Raw genomic sequence first — 10598 nt, forward strand, 5'->3', positions numbered from 1 at the left:
AGAAGAGAAAGTGAATGTTTTCATCCCTGACATTGTTAAAGTTCAGCTGACAAAAAATGTAGGTGACAGTGTAGAAAAGTGGAGCAGAAGGTGACATCTATATCTTCATCTAACATGAAAGGGATCACAAGTTACAGGCTGATGGAGGAGCAAACATAGGTTCACAAAATTATGTGGAAGTACAAATAGAAGAACCAAAAATAGCAACTACAAAAAAGGAAGCAAAGGAAGGGAAGTGTGAGCTACCCAACTCCTCATCTTTCCTAATGGGGAGCCTGTAAATATTGTCACAAACCAATGAATCAAGAAATACCAGTGTATATGTATTATTTGTAAGAATATTACATATCTGGGACTATATAGAAAAAAATTCTGATAGACCATTCACCAAACTGCTAACCTCTGGCTGGGAAACACAATAGCGGGCAATCCCGATTTTGTCATTGGTAGTTTTTTAATAATAAAAAATTTAAAAACCTCAAAGACATTAGAATTGTGTGATCTCATGGTGTATTGCATGAATTAGGATTTGAGTCCTAAATTCCTAAAGCATAACTACATACATTGAAAGTCTGACAAATGACTTGGGAGTTACCAATAATAAGGCGTTTCAGTGTGTGAGTGTCTCTCCAAAGTCAACACCCTTTCACTCAGTTTAGATGAATCATAGATGGGAAAATATTTCATATCCCTGATTGCTTATCTTTGAGAAATGTGATTGTTTAGAAAACCTTTAAAGTGGTTTTTTCGGAGGAGATGGGGGTGAGAAATAGGGAATCATAACATTTAACAGTTGTTTAAAATTATGGGAACTTTTAGAATTTATAAAGTTCTGGTCACTACCTATGCATTCAGTTGAGTAAATACATGAAGGAAACAGTCCCTCTCTGGGAGCTTGGAAGTTTAGATACAAACACCCCTAGATTAAGAACAATCATTTATATGACACTTTTACAAAATATTTTCACAGACATCATCTCCCATACCAGTAATGCTTGTAATAATGGTTTGATGTTGATATGACATCTATTTTAGAGATGAAGAAATTGAAGCTCAGATTTAAAGGAATTACCCATCATCACACAGCTGGTACATAGGAAACTGTTTATGCTCACTCTGCCGATTCTAGTTCCGGTCTGGGTTGTATCCCTAACGTGGAGATTGCCAGGGAATTCATTGCTCTGGGGTTTATTCTGGTTTTATCTGTCTTGGGTTTCTAGTTCCCTATGCATTTTGAGGGAAGGAAACTCTGATGATTGTTAAACAGTTCATGACATGTTTATAGACTTAAGGAAAGCCAAGGAAAGTAATGTTTGGGTGATCAAGAAACCAGAATCCAGAGGAAGCTTGAAAGCCATTTTTATGGGATGCCTCTAGAAAGATTTCCAAGGAGTGTACCCACCCTGATAACCCTGGTATATTGTAGGCATGGGCTTTCTCTCTGCCCACGGCCATAAATCTGGCTTCCCACCTGCAGTTTCTCTTCTCCTGTCAAAACCCCAGGAATTTTCTAATCGAAATGAACTCAGGTCAAGGCAGCAACTCTTTCTTTTGAAGTTCCAGGCCAATTCCTCCTGATAAGAAGAGAAATTGCTCTTTGGCAAAACAACCTAGTGCTACCCAAATACCACATTCTAGGCAACTGGCAGGCTCCTAACTTTCCTGAGTCATTCATTGTTGGCACCAACCCCCTGACACCTCCTTTTCCCTCCCACTTATATGGGATTCATTCTGCAAAGGAGTGCACTCAGACAGTGGAAACTCCTTCAGGGGAAGGATGCTTTGTCCCATGGGTTCCATGAAACATCGCTAATAATACTTAGCTCCACCTTTTTTCCAAGGGAAGCGGTCTCCTAAGACCAGCACGTTATCATCAACATTTTCCGTTCAGATGCAATATGGTTTATTTAGGATAACAATTAACATTCAAGTCTCTTAAATTTTTGTTAATGAGTTGAGCATCCAACCATAATCCATAAACTCTAGTGTAGTAAGCACAGTCTTCTTTGCAGCTAGTACTTTCCTTAATGAAAATAAAACTATTTTCCCATTTGATTCCAAGGACTCTCTCATCAAGGAGAGGCATAGCAGCCCTGTCCTGTGCTCAGTTAAGACATCACTGACTTTGCTTTTGAGCAAATTGCAATGTCTGAATTGATTATACCTCAAAGTGACAATGTAAGGTAAAAACTCACAGTAGAAATAGATGTGGCTTGTCAAGAAAGCTGCTCAAGCCTTTTAAAAAGCAACGGTTGGTGACTGCTTTATGAGAAAGTTATCAGCCATATGTCCCAAATGCATTTAAATTGGTGATGCTCCTGAATTAATCACTGATAATTTTTGAACCTCTTCAGAAACTTGCTACTTAAGATATGGGACCAAAATGCTCAGCAAGCAGTCAGCTTCCACATGCTTCCAGGTGAAAAAACTGAACCCTCCCTTTTGTTCACTGACACCGACAGCATATTGGTGTCCACGAGAAAGGGAAGCCTTTAGTCTGGCTCTTCTGCCTCATTTATATATCATTTTAATAATGTGTTTATGTGATGGTCTCCACTACTAGATATGAGCCACAAAATGCAGAGGCTATATCTAATTGACCTCTTAAAATTCCTTGCCAAACAAACCAATTCAGAAATGGGTAAAGAACTTGAATGGACATTTCTTCAAAGAAGATATACAAATGGCCAAAAAGCACATGAAAGATATTAAATGTCATTAGTCATCAAGGAAATGCAAATAAGAACCACAGTAAGTTAGCACTTCATACCCACTAAAGTGTCTACTATCAAAAAAGCTAGAAAATAAGTGATGGCAAGGATGTGGAGAAATTGGAGCTCTTGTGCACTGTTGGTGGAAAGGTAAAATGGAGCAGCTGCTATGGAAAACAGTATGGAGGTTCCTCAAACATTGAAAATAGAACTGCCGTATGACCCAGCAATTACCCTTCTGGGTAGATATCCAAGAGAATTGAAAGTAGGATCTTAAAGAGACATTCGTACACCCATGTTATTCACAGTAGCTAAAAGGTGGAAGCAACCCAAGTGTTCACAGATGAATGGACAAGCAGAGTGTGGTCTAGCTGTACAACTCAGACTTAAAAAAAGAAGGAAATTCTGACACATTCTACAACATAGAGGAACCTTGAGGATATTATTTTAGGTGAAATAGGTCCATCATAAAAAGTAAAATATTTTATGATTCCACTTAGATACCTCAAATAGTCAAATTCACAGAAAGTAGAATGGTGGTTTCCAGGGGCTGCAGAGAAAGGGGGGCATGGGGAGATATTTAATGAGTATAGAATTTCAGTTTTACAAAGTTCTGGAGATGGAAGATATTTTGGTGATGTAGCACAACATTATGAATGTATTTAATACCACAGACTTTACACTTAAAAGTGGTTTAGATGGTCAGTTTTATATTATGTATATTTTGCCACAATAAAAAGAAAATTGGAAATAAGAAAACTGAAAAGTCATACCCAAACTACATAAAGAATACCTATAAAGCAGTAAGAAAGACAGAAAATTCCACAGAAAAATGGACCAACCCCCTCTCCAAAAACCTCCAAACCTCGAATATGTACTTCATGAAAGGGATCCCAAATAGTCAAATACCCTATTAGTAATCGGGAAATGCAATTTAATATAATGTCCATATTAGTCAAAATGCAATTTAATGTAATGTTCATATTGGCCCCAAATTGGAGCAATCCAAATGTTCATGAATAATTTGACGTATAGTCACGCAACAGAATACTACACAAACAATAAAAATAAATGAACAATAGCCACAATACAATAATATGGATAAATCTCAAAAACATAATGTGGAGTGAAAAAAAAGATACAAAATAGCATATACTGTATGGTCCCATTTATAGAAAGTTAAAAAACAGGCAAAAGAAAACTTCAGGATTCATACTTAATGGAAGAAACTATGAAAAAAAAGCAAAGATGTGATTACAGTAAGAGGCAGCAGAGTGTTTACCTATGGAGCAGGCAGGGAGAGACTGAGGACAGGAGGGTGAATGCAGGTGTCTTCTGGGGCCTGGCAATGTTCCATCTCTTTACCTCGTGGTGACTATGTAGGAGTTTCACTTTTCTGTAAATGTGTCACATTTCACAATAAAAATGTTTTTAACAGCAAATAAAAATTCCTTGCACATTAGCACATTAATAAATGTTTGCTTAATATTCTACAGTACAATAAAGAGGAAAAGTGAAGTCATAAATAAGTGCATACAAATAACAAAACTGTGTTTTCTAAAATATAGTTCCTGGGAAGAAAAATTGAAGGTCCTAAAGCTATTTTTGTGGTCTAAGCCCCATTCATCCAGGGAGATCCTGGCCACATAGGGCTTGATGCAGGCTGGAGGGATGGATAGATGGAAGAAGTGTTAGCGCACCACAGTGCTATGCAGGCACCAAAAAAGGGATGAACCTGCCACTGAAAATCTTTATCACATTCACTAAGCAGAATAGAAGCTAATAATTACATAGCAGCCCTTCCTCACACAAACCAGAACCCCAAATTAATTTAATTTGTTTATATTAATGCCTTTAAGTAATGAGGTACAGCTCCCACCCCTTTTGGTACTAGGGGAATCATTGTCACTTTCATCTGCAGTTGTTTCTATTTTTGCACAATTAGGGTAAGATTAGAGCCTCGCTGGATCTCAGCAGAAGGATAAGTTTCACTTAAACACTGGGCAGAAATCATAGAGCGATGACTTGGTTACTGGCCCAATGCATCCGTAAGACTGGGAAGTTCAGTCACTTCCTTGCCAGCAGAAAGTATGGTTAATATTTGCCACAGATGGGCACCTACTACAGCTCTTTTTTGATAATTAGTGCAAGAGTGTGTGATTCATGAATTTTCCAGTTGGTTTTAAATCACAGGCTTCCTTCAGACTTTCCTCTTATTAGGCTGCCTCCATCTTCACATTCGAGTCAGTATGTGCTTGGGGAACTAAAACTGAACTCTAAATTATTGGTATCAGCTTAATCAAATTATAGCAATGTTAATCTACTGTCCTCCTCCCCATCACATTCCTGAGGCAGACATTAGCCCATTGGCGGGCTATTTGGTTCTCTTCCTATTAGGAAGAAAGCCCTACCATGTGTAGTTTGGCCAAGAGGCAGAGCCCAGTTCCCACTACAAAAATAAAAGGGGCTTTGTCTTTCCTTCTCGCTGTCCCCAGACAGCCGGGGCATGGGGCCTGGACTAGATTCAGCCAATTGGGAACTTCTTCCAGAGCTTACAATCTTGAGAGAGTGACCCCAAGGTAAAAGGAGGACAGATGGCATTAAATCCTAGAAGAGCAGGGGTGGTGTCCTGGCCATACTGTTTCGGATAAAAGTCTAGGGTGGTGACTGTGAATTTGCATTTCTGACCAGGTGACACTGCTGTTCCCACAACCACACTTTTGAGAACCGTTGACCTAGAATATAATAGAGCTTCCTCCAATGCTGTCCAAAAACTACCAAAAATATTTAGCCAATAAACAATGATTCAGGATCTTACTGGGATTTCCTTTGGTTTGTTGATTTCTCTGGTTATTGCTGCAGGTATATTATAAGTGACATATGATGAATTTGGAGAGTTTTTATCTTATTTTTCTGAGCCAATAAAAATTGTAAAATCTTGGAATGGTAGAAGCCTGGACATCTCCTTTGTTTATTTACAATAAAATTTTCATGTTGGAATTTTTTTAATTGAGCTTATTCTTAAAAATGTCTTTCTTTTTATTAGGATAATAAATTTAATTGTTTAAAACACTGCTCATCTAAGTGGGAACTGCTCTCTAAATAAAATTACATTTTTAATAAATAATAGCAATTCAATAATTTTCTCATATTCACTGATGACCTTAGCTGTTTCTGAACATAGACTGTGGAGTTCTAGGATCTTTAAAGAAAGACTTTTTTTTTAAAGGAAGACTTTAAAGAAAGACTATTTTTCTAGAATTGTCCCTAATTACCTGGATGCATATAATTGAAGAAGTAATGTATACTTCGAATAATTCCACAGCCATAAAACACAGCAACTACACACCTACCACAATGGTGAAAAGGAATAATAGTGACAATACCATATGCTGGCAAGGATGCTGAGAAACATTGCTGGTAGAAAAGTAAAATGCGATAGCCACTCTGGAAAACAGTTTGGCAGTTTCCTTGTAAAACTAAACATGTAATTTCCAATATGACTCAGCAATTGCACACTTGGACATTTATCCCAGAGAAGTGGAAAGCTTATGTGCACATAAAAACCTGTACACGAATATTCATGGTAGTTTATTTGTAATGGCCAAAAATGAGTTAGTCCAGCTGTCCTCAAAGGGTGAATGTTAAGCAAACTGATAGAGCCATACTATGGAATGCTACTGAGTAATAAAATGGAACCAACAACTGATACATGTAACAACTTGGATGATGAGCTATTGGTACATATAACAACTTGGATGATGAACTTGATGATACATATAACAACTTGGGTGATGAACTTGATATATGTAAAACAACTTGGATGATGAGCTATTGATACATGTAATAACTTGAATGATGAACTTGATGATACATGTAACAACTTGGATAACTCTCCAGGGAATTATGCTGAGTGAGAAAAACCTATGGCATGATTCTATCTATGTAACATTTTTTAATCGACAACATTTTAGAAATGGAGGACAGAATAGTAGTTGCCAAGTGTTGGGAGTGGGGCAAAAGGTGTAGTTATAAACATGAGGGATCTCGTGGTATTCGAACTGTTCAGTATTTTGAGTATAGTGGGGGATACTTCAACCTACGCAGCTGTTAAAATTGTATGGAACTTACACACACACACACACACACACACACACAAATCAGTACAAGTAGAACTGGGAAAATCTGAATTTCATTGGATTGTGTCAATGTCAGCATCCTGGTTGTGATATTATACTATGGTGTTGCAAATTGTTGCCATTGGGGGAAACTAGGCCAAGTGGTCAAGGAGTCTCTCTGTGTTATTTCTTGCAACTGCATGTGAATCTACAATTATCTCGATAAAAACTTCAATTAGAAAAACCCAAGTAATTAATCCTACCAATAATGATCATATAGTAAGACTCAAATATTGGTAATATTAAATTTAGGTTGTAATTTAGAGGAAGATCCTAAAGGCTTCTAGGCATAAAAGAATAAATAAATGTGCTAACTAAAACTTGATGTTCATGTGAAAAGTAAAAGGAGCCTAGATCCCAGATCTAGGGAAGACCTTAAAAGCTAATCCGACCTAGCAACTGGCTGCTGAGGCACCAGCTAGGGTACAGCAATGCGCTCTCAAGAGACATTTGTTATAGCTGTCCACTTCCACCAGGAGCCCTGTGTACAACATCTCAAACAGACTTCACTCGGTCACAGCACTAGTAGGTTTGGGAGCAAAGACTAGTACATGCATTTTACGCATACTAATAAGAACTACCATTTACTGAGTGCCTGATATAATAGACTATTAAATCTACATCCACGGTTTAATTTAAATCCATGATTTCAGTTAAATGAAGGATTTCAATTAAATCCATGATTTATTTTTAACTTTGGATGAGAGGCATTATTATTTCCATTTTACAGGTGAACAAAGTAAGGCTTGGAGAATTCAATTAACCTGCACTGGTACCAGCTGGAGCCAGGGTAGAGTGTGGATATGTGTGGGTCATTGCTGCCCTCTTTTCAGCATACCCATTGCCTTCAAAAGGGACTGTAACTGTGCTTGCTCCTAGACAAATACATATGGGACATTTGCCTGATCATTTCCTTTGGATTAGGAGTTCTTAATCTAGGGGCTATGAGACCTTACAAGAGTCACAAGTTTCAGATTGTGTACCCACTGAAATCAGATAACAAAACTTGGTGTGTATTTGCACACATGAGTTTTTCTTGGGAAAGGGTTCATTGTTTCCATCATATTCTCAAAAAAGGGTTCATTGTTTCCATCATATTCTCAAAAGAGGTTTGAGACTCCAAACAGAGTAAGAATTACAGCAGTCAGATCCAAAGAGATTTTTTTTTTTTTTTAACTGGAAAATGTTTCAAATGCCCAGTAACACTGAATCAGGGAGGTGATACATCTGGGGGAAGTAAAATCAGCTGCCAAATCCTACAGAAAAAGCAGGGTCAAAACTGCTCTTTGTAAAGTCATTGCAAAGAGGATATTTGAAGAGATTCACCGAATTTCATCTCTGTCTCAGCAGAATTGTTTGACATTTCCCAACTATTTGTTCCAGATATCTTTAGAGCCCAGTAACACTGAATCAGGGAGGTGATACATCTGGGGGAAGTAAAATCAGCTGCCAAATCCTACAGAAAAAGCAGGGTCAAAACTGCTCTTTGTAAAGTCATTGCAAAGAGGATATTTGAAGAGATTCACCGAATTTCATCTCTGTCTCAGCAGAATTGTTTGACATTTCCCAACTATTTGTTCCAGATATCTTTAGAAGATAGTATTTTTGAAAAATCTGATACATGATCATGGTACACCTTAAGTTCAATATAAGGGCTGGCCCACAGCCTTAGCACAAAATTGTGCCTGATGATTTTTAAGTGGGCAAATATCTTTTATCATCTTTATCAATTTTTAATGGAGTCAGGTGTAAAGCTAGAAGATACAGCAGCTACTGGTGACTGTATTTATACTGAAATACATTCATTTTCATGCCTTTGCACAAACCATTTCTCTGTCTCCAATGCCCTTCCCCACTTCTTTGCCCAAGAAACTTGAACCAGTACTGCCTTTGAGTTCTAGATCCTGTCTTCTATGACTCTTCTAAGATCACTCCCATTTCTCTGATCCCATGCAGAATTCTTATAATCGATGTTCTAGCCCTCTGTAGACATCTCCATGCTGTATCATTGTCAGTTGTTCATGTCCATTTCATCCAGTCAACTGAGCCTCCAAAATGCTATAGCTGCGACTTATTTGTATTCCTTTCCTCTAGCCACATGGTAGGTGGCCCATGTTTGTCGATGAATAAAATATTAGCTTCCATTTAGGAAGGTTCTACTTGTGCAGGCTATGTTGAAAGACACCGTTAGATGTTTCTAGCTAAATGACGACAGCAATTACTTGTTAATGAGTAAACATAATTCCTTTCAGTAACTTCCAGAAGTGACCTCCTGACTCAGGTGTTGAGGAAACAATCGAGCAAAGAAGGTGCAGACATCTAGGCAGGTAAGAAAACAGGTTAATAAAAAAAATGCTTTTAGGTGAAGAAAATAATTGGGGATCAGAACAGGGGCCATAGAGATTTAGTCTGGTTTAGAGAGAAGAGACTTATTCAATATGGAAGGAAAGAGGAGGGAGAAATACTGACTAGACTGAAAGAGAAATGGGGATTACTTGGGGGCGATAGAGACTCTGGAAGGAATTTTTCCAACCCCGACTCAATATCAAAGAAACAGGTGGATTCTAGATATACCACGCTGTTGCTTAAGTATAGCTTATATTCTTGGATAGTTTACTAGAATTATTGAATGTCTGAGTTGCAAGGGGCTGGAGAAATGATGTAGGCCTGTCCTTTTATTTGATGGATTGAAGCTCAAAGAAGCCTTGAATCCAGTCCAGGAGAGACTCTGCTTTCACCAGGCTCAGGCTGAGGCAGGAAGGCATGTCAAAGATGTCTAGGGAGAGGGCTCTATTCTGGACTGTGACTTCAGAAAAGGCTCATGGCTGCACGGGGTGGTAACAATGGCTCAGAGCCTGGTTTCCTTGGGATATAAACCAAATCAATGCGTTCAAAGAATTAGTTGATCAAAAACAAGTTTGATAAACCCAGCTTTTTCCATGAGCATATTATTTCCTCTCTATAACACATTAACAGAGAGGAGTTGGTTTGCTGGAGCTTTTAGTTCTAATCCTCAAAGCTGGGAGGAAAGGAAGTGTGAGCAGAAGGCAGGGAAATATACGCTGTAAAGCTTTTTTATTTGGTTAAATTGTATGCGGACTTGGATAATAACAATCGCCTACATCTGTCTCTACTTTATCCTTCTCTTGAATCTTGCTCACCTTGTCCATATGTGGCACTTCCTGTGATTCTGGCAACTTTGTTACGGGTCAATAGAGAGCACTGGTTGAGCAAACACACCTAAAGGACTTTGTCTCTGAGGAATCACTCCCTTGAAATTGCATGATCTAAAAGCTCTTTACTTAAAAAAAAAAAAAAAAGATATTGCCTATTTGTGCAAGGTGCTTGTGTAGTAACAGGCCACAAGTTCATGTAACTCTCCCTTCAATAACTATCAGAAGCCCAGAGCCTTGAGTCAGACTTGGAAAATAAGCTCGGTTCTCCGAAACCTCAACGTCCGCATCCGCAAACAGGTTCCCTCTGAGAACGTGGCGAGGATCAAGGGAGACCTTCCCGCCCGCCTCTGGGCACCCCTGGCACTGGCTACCAGGGACCTCGTCTCCGCACACCTGCGGCCCGTTCCGCTGGCCTCCGGGCGCGGGGTTCCGCTTTCCTCCAGGATCCCAGAGAGGTGGCCTTCGGCCTGGAAGAAGCGGGAAGCCGGGTCACAAGCTCGAGACACCGCGCGCCCGCAGCTGGGCGGGCGACG

Source organism: Pteropus alecto, unplaced genomic scaffold (assembly GCF_000325575.1).
Source record: "Pteropus alecto unplaced genomic scaffold, ASM32557v1 scaffold78, whole genome shotgun sequence".
NCBI classification, from domain to species: Eukaryota; Metazoa; Chordata; class Mammalia; order Chiroptera; family Pteropodidae; genus Pteropus; species Pteropus alecto.